Genomic DNA, 13,825 nt, shown 5'->3' on the forward strand with positions numbered 1-13,825 from the left:
GAAAAGTCATTATGAACACTTGCATTGGTCGATCTTATTTATCCTACAAGCCTGAAAATGCACAGTCCTGAAAAGGTGACCACTCCGTGCACACAGGTCATTTTAAGAAGAAAAGGGTTCTATGATGAGGGGAGAGCCTTGGTCACCAAAAAGCAACACAACGAAAACAAACAATTAGAAGAGTGAGTGCAACAATTCAAAATGCCAGATGCTTTAAAGAGAGGTGCCAGTTTTCAGTTCCATTTGAACACTACATTACAAAAGAATTACGTTTTTAAATAAAAAGATTAAGGGAAAAGGAAAAAAAATGAAAAGAATAGCTAAACTGTTGAACGAATCCCTGTTTGTTTCTGATAAACTTTAATCACATATTCTTCCTCCATTTCCAGTTCTTTTGGAGGCTGATTATCAGCAATTCTTTCTCCTTCAAAAAGAAACCTGAATGAATTCGTTAGAACTCTCTGTCTTTGACAGTATGACTCTTAAGTTTCTTGAGCTATGTTGTCATTTTCACCTGGAAGCATAGCTCACTGCTATTCTGTCCAATGACTTTGAGTTTAATGGATTCTTTCTTCTTATCCCCCAAGTCCTCAGTGGAAGGTTTTGCCTCCTGGTCAGACAGGGCAGTGGCTTCACCTTGGGGTCTCCTCCGCCCTGCAGCGACCTTGGCCGGGCAGAATCTCACTCCAGGGTTTACAAATCTGTCTCAAACCATGGTATTTTCAGTAGCCTCATATTCATGTGAAAGTTGGACAATGAATAAAGAAGACTATAGAATAATTGATGCATTTGAGTTATGGTTTTGGAGGAGGAGATTAAAAGTACCATGGACCACTAAAAGAACCAACAGATCTGTGTTGTAAGAAGTACAGCCAGAATGCTCCTTGGAAGCCAGGATGGCCAGACTTTGTCTCTCATATTTCGAACATATAATCAAGAGGGACCAGTCCCTGGAGAAGGGTCAGCGAAAAAGAGGAAGAACCCCAATGAGCTGGATTGACACCATGGAAGTGGCCATGGTCTCAAGCATAGCAACGATCGTGTGGTTGGTGCACTATGAGTCAGAACTCACTTGACGACACTTAACAATAACAATTTTATATTTTGGGAAAAGTGGAATAATAGATTTATTATTGGTTGGTGCAGGACTGGGCAGTGTTTCATTCTGTTGTGCATAAGGTCACTATGAGCCAGCACCTAACAACAAAAGCAAGAATTTCAATCTTGAATGTTCTGCCTATTGTTTATGTAATTTTGAGCAAGTTATTTAAACTCTAAGGCCTCAATCTCCTCGCCTAAGACTCACCTCAGAGAGTTGTGGAAATTTGTTGAACTACTCATGTTAAGTGCTTAACAAGGCCACAAAGTAAATTTCCTATAAATGTCAGCCTTGCAGTTTTTATCTTTGGCATCCTGGTGGACAATCTCTAGGCAGTACAAGGTCAGCAATTTAAACCCACCTTGGCAATGCCTCAGCCACTCCTTGGCAATGCTATACAGGGTCACTATGCATCAGAACTGACTTGACAGCAGTTAGCAGCAACGCTTTTTATATTTAGGGAAAAGTGGAATAATAGATGTGAAAGTTACTTTGAAGTGGTTGAAAGTACAGATGTCTATAATAAGAAAATAAGTGAGAAAGATGTCATATTAGTTATCTAATGCTATACAACCAACTTCCCTGAAATTTAGCCGCTTAAAACAAAAAAATATCACCTCATCAATTTCTGAGGGTAAGTGGTTTTAACCCAGGGTCTCTCATGAAATTACAGTCAAGACGTTGGCTGAGGCTGTAGTCATGTAAAGGTTTGACCAGCCTGGGGGCATCCACTGCCAAGTTCACTCCCTTGTTATTGGCAAAAGCATTAGCTACTCCCACGTGGGGTCTCTTCAGAGGGCTGTTCATAATGTAACAGGTAGCTTCCCCACGAGTAAATAGCTCAAGAGGAAGAGGGAATAACCAAGATGGAAGCCAAAGTGCACCATCCTTATAACCGAATCGCAGAAGTGAGATGCCTTCACTCTACCAGTTATCCCAACCAGCTCTGATACCATGTGGGAGGAGACTATACCAGGGGGCATGGATCATTGGAAGCCATTCTGGAAACTGGCTACTACAGATGTGAATTTCTGGGAGACAGTAGCACCCAGCTAACAAACACAAGGCAGGCCTTAGTAGCAGGACAGCAGAAGCAAGTCCAGTTAGATAAAGACTGGAGAGGGACTGAAGGTCTGCTCAAATAGATGCATGCATGAGGTTAGGCAAATAAAGTGGAGACCAAGAGTCAGACTTGACTCCACTGGCAGAGAGAACCCATAAATTCAGAGTGTTTCTCAAGTAGTAGTTCTAAGATCATGTGTGTGGTCACCTAGAAACTATTAGACAGGCAAGGGCCCATTCAGAATTTCTCACTAGTTCTAAAGTGGTCCCAAGGCTTTTCAAAAACATTTCCACAAGCAAGTTAACCTATGATTTGCATTCATAGAACAGTTTGAGAATATTAGATGAAGAGGTCAACAAGATTAGGAAGAACAGGTCAGCAACACCAGAGAAGATGGGCCATGGCAGGCTCACGTGCTAGTCTTTAAGGACCACATTCTTTTTGCTAGTTTGATTTCTCGTTTGCAGGTGACAGGGTTGCATCTCTGATTATGTTGAGCTTGGACACACACAAGAAAAAGTCATTGAGAATTGCTAAGAAATAATCAGGATTTTAGCTGGGGCTGGTTCGCTCTAAATCTCATTGTGGTGGTGGTGGTGGTTATGTGCTGTGGAGTCGGTTCCAACTCATAGCGGCCCTGTACAGGGTTTCCAAGGCTGTAAATCTTTACGGGAGCAGAAAGCCTCATCTTTCTCCCGCGGAGCAGCTGGTAGTTTCGAACTGCAGACCTTGCGGTTCGCAGCCCAATTCGTAACTACTACGCTACCAGAAGCTCATTATAGGAGCCCAAAATGTAATCAATGTATCTGCTGGAAGCCATATTATGGGGGAAGGAAGAGAAAATGTTGAAATAAGTGATACTGATTTAAAATATCCACCTACTCTCATAAGCATCATTCCTTGGAGTTTTTTCTCTGTTTTTTGAGCTATGTGTGTTTATTAGTGCCTTGATGCTCAGGCCTTAACTGCATGCTTCCACTGAGAGAAAAGCAACGCCTTCTTTGCTGCTGCTTAGTATTCAGGTTCTCCTTGTGCTCAGTGTGCACATTCTCTTGAGATCTAGGGTCTTGTAATTTTTACACTTGGACTTCCTGGAATTCTCCTTCTGAGTCTGATAAGTGTGACAATTTGGACAACGTATTTGTGCACAACTCAGATTTTGAAAGTTTTAGGAGCTTTGGTGCACTTTGGCTAACACTGCACTGCTAATTAAAAAACTGGTAGTTGAACTCACCAGCTACTCTGTGTGAGAAAGATATAGTAATCTATTCCCATAAAGATCACAGCCCTAAAAGTCCTATGAAGCAGCTTGGCTGTGTTATAGGGTTCCTATGAGTCATAACAGATTCGATGGCAATGAGTTTGTGTTATCTTTAGACACTTCCCCACCTTCACTTTGGCCACGCACAGCTGGGACAGTGCCATCTTTGGGATCACTGAGCTATTAAAGCAGCTAGCTCCTCTTTCTTCTAACTGTGAAGGCCCCAAACCTTGGTTTTGGAAATGGCTTCATAAGCCTCTGCCTGTTCAAGAGAAAGAGGATGAGAAGCTCCTTGGATTGATTAATTAATTAATTAGTTAATTAATTAATGCAATGCAGGGGAGAAAGATCCAGCATAGAATCCAAGAGATGAGTTCAGGGGGATTCGTATTTCTTCCCAAAGACATTGTAACCTGTGGGCCCACAGCAATTTCCTCAACCATCTGTCAAACTATGGTATAGCCACTGACAGACAGGGCTATGCTATTGTGAAGAGCAAAACAGGTGGCCAAGACACAGGAAGCTGTCTGAATGAAGAATGTACACTCAAGAATGATGCTGGGGATAACTCAGTAATCAGCCTGATCTGAGTCAGCTTGATGTTTAAGGAACATTCGGGCTGTATTTCTTCTAACACAGATTTGTTTGTTCTTCTGGCAGTCCATGGTCCTTTTTATATTTTTCTCCCACACCGTAACTAAACACCAGGAAACATAGAGACCAGAACAAGTACTGGCTGAGGATCAGGAGGACAGACTTAGGGAAGGACGATCATCTGGGTGGGAAAAGAGACAGAGACAATGTCAGGAAAGGTAAGCCTTACAGATGGCTGAAAAAAGTAGATCAACCATTTCCAAACTCTGAGAGATGGATCAGCCATAGTCATTGCATCTATCTCTCATCTCTTGCATTATCTTCTGTTTTTCTCCAGGTTGCAACCAGTTCTCCAGCAGGCATAATGGTGGCAAGCTGAATCAGCTGCTAGGGGAATGTGGCAGCAGAAGGGAAATTTACTTTTTGTGGGCATTTTTGGCATTCTTGAGAAAAGTGTCAATGGACATCTTTTGAATAGTGGTCCTTCTTTTGAATAGTGGTCCTTCTGGTGTCTTTTAAATCTTTTGATTTACACACAAAAATCCTGCTTAGTGTTCAATGTAACATTTTTTTTTTAAATGATTGTGATTCCAGCATCATTTTTTTTTAATGTTTTATTGTGAATTATGTGATAGTTTACATGGGAGGGCATTAGTTTTACATTCATCCTATTGTATAGCATTTCATTGCCATGGTTACAGTCCCCTCCATGCATCATCAACCAACCAAAGGGTATATCCTACAAGCCACTGTAGTTCTTATCCCCACTCTGAGGATAATCTCCAATGCAGATAAACAGAAATTATGATTGTAAGTACCAGTACCATCAGCAGCAGCAGCCAACACTAACTTGGCTTGCTATATGTCAGAGATTATTCTGAATGCTTCCCAAATGTTAATTTACTAATTCTCACAGCAAGTCTATTAGACAGCCATCCTTATTCCCATTTTACAGAATGACCTGTTTTCATTTCAACAGGCTAACCATGCTTTCAGTGAACCAACCGTTGTTTTGTTTTATAAATAATGAAATGAATCTGTTAATTATTGTTGTTACATGCCATTGAATCAGTTCTAACTCATAACAACCCTGCAAAGGATTTTGGAGGAGCAGTGAATGGGCTTGAACCATCAACCTTGCAGGGTTAGCAGTCAGGTGCTTATCCCATTGTGCTACACCAGGACATAGTACTTAGAAAAAAATTAAGATCAGTTCATTAACTGGTTATATAAAAATCAGTTATGATAAAAAGTCATATTTATTCAATGAGTGTTAACTGGATGGAGATTTTTTTTTGGGGGTGTTATATACTGACAAGAGGATCTTAATGCAGGGTGGTCTGTAATCTCCATCTTTTGAAAATAAATCATTGTTATTATGAAAAAAATAGTAATTATTGACATACAAAGCAGCTTCTTCTTTATTTATTGTGTTTAAATACACCTCTCATTGACTTTTGGCTTCTCCATTGTGGTGACATCTTTGTATCTGTTACCTACTGCAGTTTACATTTTAAAAAAGGACATTTTCCTAGAAAATGAAATTGGGACATAGGCAAAATAAACCAATTACATTTTGGAATTATTTCTTATTGTTGTTGTTGTTAAATGCTGTCAAGTTGGTTCTGACTCTTAGCGAACCTCTCTACAACAGAATAAAACACTGTGCAGTCCTGTCCTAGCCTCACAAATGTTGTTACGCTTGAGCCCATTGCTGCTGCCATGGTGTCAATCCATCTTACTGGGGCTCGACCTCTTTTTCCCTGACCCTCCACTTTGCCAAGCATAATGTGCCTCTCCAATGACTGGTCCCTCCTGGTAACATGTCACAAGTATGAAAGACAAAGTGTCACCATTCTGACTTTTAAGGAGCACACTGGCTGTCCTTCTTCCAATGATTTATTTGTTCTTCTGGTAGTCCACGGTACTTTTAATGTTCTTCTCCAACACCATAATTCAAATGCACCGATTCTTCTCTGGTTTTCTTTATTCATCGTCCAACTTTCACATGCACATGAAGTTATTGAAAATACCTTGACTTGGGTCAGGCACACCTTAGCCCTCAAACTGACAACTTTGCTGTTAAACACTTTAAAAAGGTTAAGGAAGGCTGTGGTCTTTGATCTTCATCAGTATTTTAAGTCCTCTTCGCTTTCAGCAAGCAAAGTTGTGTCATGTGCATATTGGAGGTTGTTAATGAGTCTTTCTCCAATGTTGATGCCAAGTTCTATGAAACACAGCACTGTTAGTATGTTGTTGTTGTTAAGTGCCGTTGAGTCGATTCTGACTCATAGCGACCCTGTCCAGGGTTTCCATGGAGCAGCTGGTGGGTTTGAACTGCTGATCTTACATTGCAGTTCTCAGTCCAGTGCTGATCCTACATTGCCATACCAGTATCTTTAGTAGCTGTCATACTATGAAATTAAGTGTAAGATGTATACAATCATAGCTTATTTGACCAGTATTATATAAAGATGCTGATTACACTTATGTTGATTAAAAAGGAATAATGACAAGGCTGTTTCATTGTTTTTGTTTGAGAATAAATCTAGTTCATTTATAAGTATATTTAGGAGATTGACAAATCTCTTTCTGCTCTGGGCAGTTTAAGGAGAGCAAGAAATAGGACAAAGGGCTTCTTCCAGAAGGACTAGGAGATTTTGTCATTCACATAGGTAGAGAAACCAGCTGGGACATAAAAATCATAGAGATTTCTTCCTGGCTTGAAATGTATCCTATTTGGCTGTCTTGCGCCCTGGTTGCTGGAAAAGGCAAAGCATTAAATCTGTGTTTTCCATTGACAACTCTGCACCATGTTGCATCTTTCATTGTAAGCTATTTACCAAACTTCACTCCATTCATTTCCCTTGAAAGAAAAGTAGAAAGATATAGTGGTATAGAGACTAGGGTTGCTATGAGTTAAAAGCAACTTTATGGCAATGACTATTAGGGTTTAAGGGCTTAGTAAGGAGCCCTGGGAGTCCTGGTGTGGCGCTGTGGGTTAATGCGCCAGACTGCAAAGCCATTTGAGCTGCAAGGTCAGCAGTTCAAGCTCACCAGCTGCTCCTTGAAAACCCTATACAGGGTTGCTATGGGTTGAATTGACTCGACAGCACTTACCCACACAACAAGGAGCCCAGGTCCTGCAATGGTTAAGTGCTCAGCTGCTAACTAAAAGGTTGCGTCCACCAAGTGACTCTGTCCAGTCAGTCTGTTACCATAAAGATTACAACCTAGAAAATCCTATGACACAATTCTACCCTATGATATGGGGTTACTATGAGTTAAAAATTGACTTGATGGTACTCAACAACAAAGCCCTAACCTTGTTAAGCAGATCCAAACTAATTGCTGCAATGGGATACACTGGCTTCTGAATACCTTCAGCACCTGTTCAGAAAAAGGACTATATTAGATCAATATGTAGTAGAACAATCCACATTAGGTATTACAGAGAGCTGTTAACAATAAGCTGAACACCAGTCCTTGACCTTGTTTTTTCCCACTTTTCAGCCTCCCCCTGAGGAGCTTCTAACTCCTGGCTTCTGATAGCATCTAGGCACGGCAGACTTCCAACTCTCTCCTGAGTTACAAAGCCATATAATCTCATTGCTTATTCAACATTTCTGCTTGAATGTCTCCCAAGGCACTGGGATATAGCAGGGAACCTAACAGGCAAAATTCTTGTTCTTGTGGAACTTGCATTCTGGGCCCAAAGAGTATGTCTGAAATGAAATTAAAATACCCTGAATTGTCCAATCCATCCAGTTGCTTTGATAAGAAAACACATCTTGTTAGCTTTACCTCTAAAATATTTTCTCTTTTTTGGATGCCAAAGTAGTAATCCTAGAAATCCATCTAACAACTAAACTTCTATAAAGGAATTCTAATTGGTGTCCCTTCCTCTACTCTCACTCTTTTCCAATCTGAGCCAGGATGGTGATTTTATTTCATTTTTCAAGAATGATTTACTTTTAATGCAAATCTGTCATGGAAACTGCCTTGCGTAAAGATTCTACAAATACTCCTTCAGTTTTTGCATAAAATTATGACCCTCCTAGACCTGGCATGATCTGTCTTCTACCTACTGTCTAGTTACTAGCTTTATCCGTAATCACTCCCAGTATGGAGTTGGAGATGAGTATTGAAAGTACCCCGGACTGCCAGAAGAACAAACTCACCTGTGTTGGAGAAGTGCAGCCAGAATGTTCATTAGAAGCCCGGATAACCAGACTTCATATCTCATACTTCAGACATGTCAGGAGGAACCAGTCCCTGGAGAAGGACATCATGTTTGATAAAGTAGGGGGTTGGTGAAAGAAAGGAAGAGACCCGCCCCCCCTCCAATGAGATGGACTCAGACATAACAACAGTTGTGAGGTTTGCACAGACCCGGGCAGTGTTTCATTCTGTTTTGCATAGGGTCACTATGAGTTGGTACCTAACAATAATAACTCTCTAAGCTCCAGCCAGTTTGACCTTCAGTGACTTCTTAACATTGTCAAAATCCTTCTCACTCAAAACCAATCATGCCCTTCCATTAGTTAACTCCAAATACTTATGTATGCATATATATGGAACTCTGGTGGCACTGTGGGATAGGCACTGTACTGCTAACTATAAGTTCGGGAGTTCAAACCTACCAGTGGCTCCACAGGAGAAAGATGAAGCTGTCTGTTCCTCTAAGGATTTACAGTCTCAGAAACTCTGTATCTGGTTATTCTGAGTTAGATTCAACTCAATGGCAGTGAGTACGATAAGCAGTGGTTTACATTCCAGTGCTTAGCGGATGGAGCCACTGTGCTTCCATTTATATATTAGAAAATTTATATACACATTCATATACATATATATGGAGTCCTGGTGTGGCTCTGGAGGGTAAGCAGTGGATTGCTAACCCACTAGCTGCTTCTTGGAAACCCTACACAGGATTCCTATGAATCAGAACTGACTTGACGGCACTTAACAATAGAACAATTTCCAAGGGGACTTCAAAAAGTTCATGGAAAGATGGAATTCGATAACAATAGAATTTTTCCAAAATAAATTTTTAAACTCCCTTGTATATATTATTCCTAGTACATTTAAAAAATTCTTGCTAATACCGTAATTAATTATGTGATGATCTGTTTAATAATCATTTGTCTCTATTAGGACAAGGGACTACATTCACCTTTTGCAACACAGAATTTCCAGTGATGTCACAGTGGAAATAATAGCCATTCAGCAAATACGTGTTATACTTGTTGAATGTTACACAAATTGTTGTTGTTAGTTGCCATCAAGTTGATTGCTTTCGTGATGGCCCATGTATGTCAGAGCAGAACTGTGCTCCATAGATGTTCATTACACTAATAGTTGTTGTTGTTAAGTGCCATCGAGTCAGTTCCAACTCATAGTAACCCTATACAGAGTTTGCAAGGAGCCGCTGGTGAGTTTGAACCAAAGACCTTGTGGTTCAAACTGACCTTGAGATCCAGTACTTATCCTACAGTGCCACCCCAGGACTCCATTACACTAATAAGAAATAGAAATTTATCATTAATGATACAATTATGGAAAGCAGTAGTGGCTGTTAGAAAAGCTGATTTAAGCAATATTTTCATTGTCCAGATGACAATAGTGATTTCATACAAATGTTACAAGGGATAATAAACATTGATAATAAGAGTAATAGGAACCAAGAAAGACAATGTGGAATTGTAACTTGGAAAGAGTGGTGATGGAGAAGTCATCGATAGACTACTTAGAAGGAAGGGCCCCACCCAGTGGTGCAGTGGGTTAAGTGTGGGGCAAATTGAAAGGTCAATGGTTTGAATGCACCAGCAGCTCCTCAGGAGACATATGAGGTAATCGGTTCTGTAAAGCGTTGGAAACCCTCTACTCTGTCCTGTGAGTTTGTTATGTGTGCAAATCGACTCGATGACAGTGGGTCGCTGAAGATGAGAACTGATATTAGTTTGGATACTGTAAAAGGAAACAGCAGACCTCATTGTGATTATAAGTCAGAGTTTCAAGGACCTGTTCAACACCAGATGTCTTTGGAGCTTATGTCCTCTCATTCAAATGTTCAGATGTGGTTAAGGAGAGTTGGATAGAAAATAGCATAAACCCGTAAACTGGAATGGTCAGGAATCTAGGCAACTAGTATGAAAAGAAAGTAAAAATACTGAATCGTTTGCACACAGGCAGCCTTCCATGTTGTCTTTTCAATTTAGTTTAGGGTGCCTAAGTATTTACTGAGCTAGAAAGCATTTAGGTTGATAGTGGCCCTGTAAGATAGCACAGAGATGTTTTCTCTACATAATTCCTGTTGTCTTCAGATTCCAGAAGAACAGAGTGACTAGCCAAAAAGCACCTGCTGTGCAGTAATGATATCATAACGAGAATATTATGCCTCAAGATTTAGACCCTTCTGAATTATTTAAAAATCTTCCAAAATTTTTATTTTTCAGCCTCAAAGAATAGGGTTTATCTTGTATTTGGAAAGGAAAATGTCTCTTTCTAAGGGCTTGCTCTGTAATAAAAATAAACCAAGATAAATAGGCTTACATATTGGGACTATATGGAGTATTATTTCCTGAATTTTAATGTCAAATGTTGAGTAAAATATTTGGAGGCTTCTCAGTCCCAAACACTACATTAATACACCATGGAAGTAGTACTGATACAGAACTCATAGCACCACATGAAAATTATTTGCAAAAATTTAAGTTTGTTTTATTAACAAATTGTTTTCAAAGACAACTTAATAACAATGCTTTCTCATCTTATTAAGGAAGTGGTGATAAAGGGGTCTGAATAGATGTGTGTGTAGTTCCTACTCCTATTAAGGCATCCAGGTGTGGCACTGTAGGATAAGCACTGGACTGCTAACTTCAAGGTTGGCAGTTCAGATCCACTTGCTGCTCCTCAGAAACCCTATATAGAGCAGTTCAAACACACCAGTTGCTCCTTGGAAACCCTATACAGAGTCACTGTGAGTTGGAACCTACTCCACGGCACTTAACAACAATGAGTCAGAACTGACTCAAAGGCACTTAACAATAATAAACAACAACAAAAAGAAGAAGAAAATAAACAATAAACTCTTGGGATTAATATGGCAGGCAGCTCAGTGTGACTGGAGTTAGCCACAGAGAATATTAGATTGTGCAGAACAATAGAGTAGACATACTGACAGCGTTTCGTTAGAAGAGGACTGAAAGAACAAAGGCCAGACATGGGGTCATGGAGATCAGAACCTGTGGGTCTGCCCTCAAGGTGGGCACAAGATGCAGTGCAATCTGCCAGACAGGAGTCAAGAGCTGCCCCGGGCTAGAGCACTTCTCCTGGAGGGAGCCTTATGTACAGATGCTTTTTTCAAAATTTACCTAAAATATAGTTAAAAATTCGTTCATGCTACCAGGTCTCCAGAATCCCTGGTTTGTCTATGTGGAGTTATAGAGTCCTGGTGTGGTGCTGTCTGTTAATGCGCCAGACTGCAAAGCCATTTGAACTGCAAGGTTGGTGGATCAAGCTCACCAGCTGCTCCTCGGAAACCCTACACAGGGTCGTTATGGGTCAGAGCCGACTAGATGGCACTTAACAACAACACCACCATGTGGAGTCTTGGTGTGATGCTGTAGAATAAACACTGGACTACTAAATTCAAGTTTGGGTGTTCAAACCTACTAGCTTCTCCTCAGAAAATATATAGAGTCCCTAGGAGTCAGAAATGATTCAGCACTTAACAGTGTTTATAATCCCATTTAAGAAAGAGTTGTCTTTGTTATGTTCATGAAGCAGAATTAACATAGGGTGTATTTGACATCAACATTTTTTGAGATATACAAGATACAAAGAGAGGCGAGCAGGGGAAGTAGAGATGGGGGGAAAGAGATGCCAAGTCCTATGAAAACAGTAAAGAAGCAGAATCGCAGAAGATCCAAGGATCTTCCTCCAGAGCCAACAGAGAGCAGAAACCATCCCCTAGAGATTTGGTGCTGTGGGCTAATGCATCAGACTGCAAAGTCATTTGAACTGCAAGGTTGGTGGTTCAAGCTCACCAGCTGCTCCTTGGAAATGGGTTGGAATTGACTCAACAGCACTTAACAACAACAGCAGCCTCCTAAACTATGAGAAAGTAAATTTCTGTTTGTGGGATTTCTGTTATAGCAGCACCAGATGACTAAGACAAGAGGAAAGAACCACTGAAAATCTAATAACTGTATTAGTGACTAACTCCATTTTGAGGATTCTTCAAGGCCTCCTGTATATCCTAGAATTCCTCCAAATAGTCAAACAAACCTGTGTTGAAAGAAGTACAGCCAGAATTCTCCTTAGAAGCCAAGATGGTAAGAGTTTGTTTCTCTTACTTTGGACATGTTTTCAGGAGGGACCAGTCCCTGGAGAAGGACATTGTGCTTGGTAAAGTGGAGGGTCAGGGAAAAAGAGGAAGACCCCAATGAAATAGATTGCCACAGTGGCAGAAGCAATAGGCTCAAGTTTAACAACAATTGGGAGGTTGGTGCAGGACTAGGCAGTGTTTCCTTCTGTTGGAGATAGGATTGCTATATGAGTTAGAACCAACTCCACGGCACCTAACAAGAATTCATCTATGCCTTTAGTGAAAATTTTTAAATTTACACTCAGTTTGAACACTAAATCGACAAAAAATTTTTACACTCATTTTGACACTAATTGAGGAGTGGTTAGAATCAATTTCAGAACCAGACTACTTGAGTTTGACTCCACCCTCTTCCTCATAAGTAATGGTAGGTGAATTGTTTTCTTTCTCTGTTTCTAATTTCCTCATCTGTAAAACAGATAATTATAGTACCTCTTTCAAGGATTAAATGAGTTAACATATGCTAATGCTTACAACAGGTTGCTTTAGCTAACATCAGCTTTCCTCTTGTGGTAAATTCAAAATCACCTCATCTTCCATAATTTTTAAAAGACTTATTCTCAGTTCCAGTAACAGCAAAACTACCTTTAACAGCTTCCTCCTACCACTGAGTGAGTATAACTAGATTCATAAAGCTCTCTTTACAATCTTACTCTCTGCATTTGTTTTTTTTTTTAAAAATGTTGTTATTGTTAACGCGCCATCAAGTCAGATCCAATTCATAGTGACCTTGTATAGGGTTTCCAAGGAGTGACTGGGAGTTTGAACCACCAACCTTTCAGTTCACAATGACCTTGCAGTCCAGTTGCATTATCCTGCTGCGCCACACCAGGATTCCTATGTTATTGTTATATACCCTTAAATCAGTTCAAACTCACATAGACCCACTGCACAGCACAGCCCAATCCTGCACCATTGTTGTTTGAGACCAGTGTTCCAGCCACAGTGACATTCTTTTGTTTAGATGATCATCTATATCACCAACCATGAGATCCTTCTCCAGGGACTGGTCCCTCCTAATAACATATCCAAAGCACATGAGACAAGATCTTGCTAGCCTTGCTTGTAAGGAGCATTTGTTTGCACTTCTTCCAAGACACATACGTTCATTTGTCTGGCAGTTCATGGTATATTCCATATTCTTCACCAACACCATAATTCAAATGCATCAATTCTTCTTTGCTCCTCCTTTTTCATTGTCCAGCTTTTGAAACCATATGAGGCAATTGAAAATAGTATGACTTCTTGTTAGGTGTGTTCGAGTTGGTTCTGATGCATAGCAACTCTTTGTGACATCTTCACAATTGTTGTTACACTTGAGCTCATTGCTGCTGCCACTGTGCCAGTCCATCTAGCTGGGGGTCTTCCTCTTTTTCACTGGTTCTCCATTTTACCAAGCACAATATCCTTCTCCGGGGA

At 40.3% G+C, this 13,825-nt stretch overlaps 1 pseudogene; it reads right to left on the minus strand.

Annotated features, from left to right (window-relative positions):
- Positions 1-320: 320 nt before the first annotated feature.
- Positions 321-1,906, minus strand: LOC102816060 (annotated as a pseudogene).
- Between the last annotated feature and the right edge of the window lie 11,919 nt (positions 1,907-13,825).

This window comes from Chrysochloris asiatica, unplaced genomic scaffold (assembly GCF_000296735.1).
Source record: "Chrysochloris asiatica unplaced genomic scaffold, ChrAsi1.0 scaffold00032, whole genome shotgun sequence".
Lineage (NCBI taxonomy): Eukaryota > Metazoa > Chordata > Mammalia > Afrosoricida > Chrysochloridae > Chrysochloris > Chrysochloris asiatica.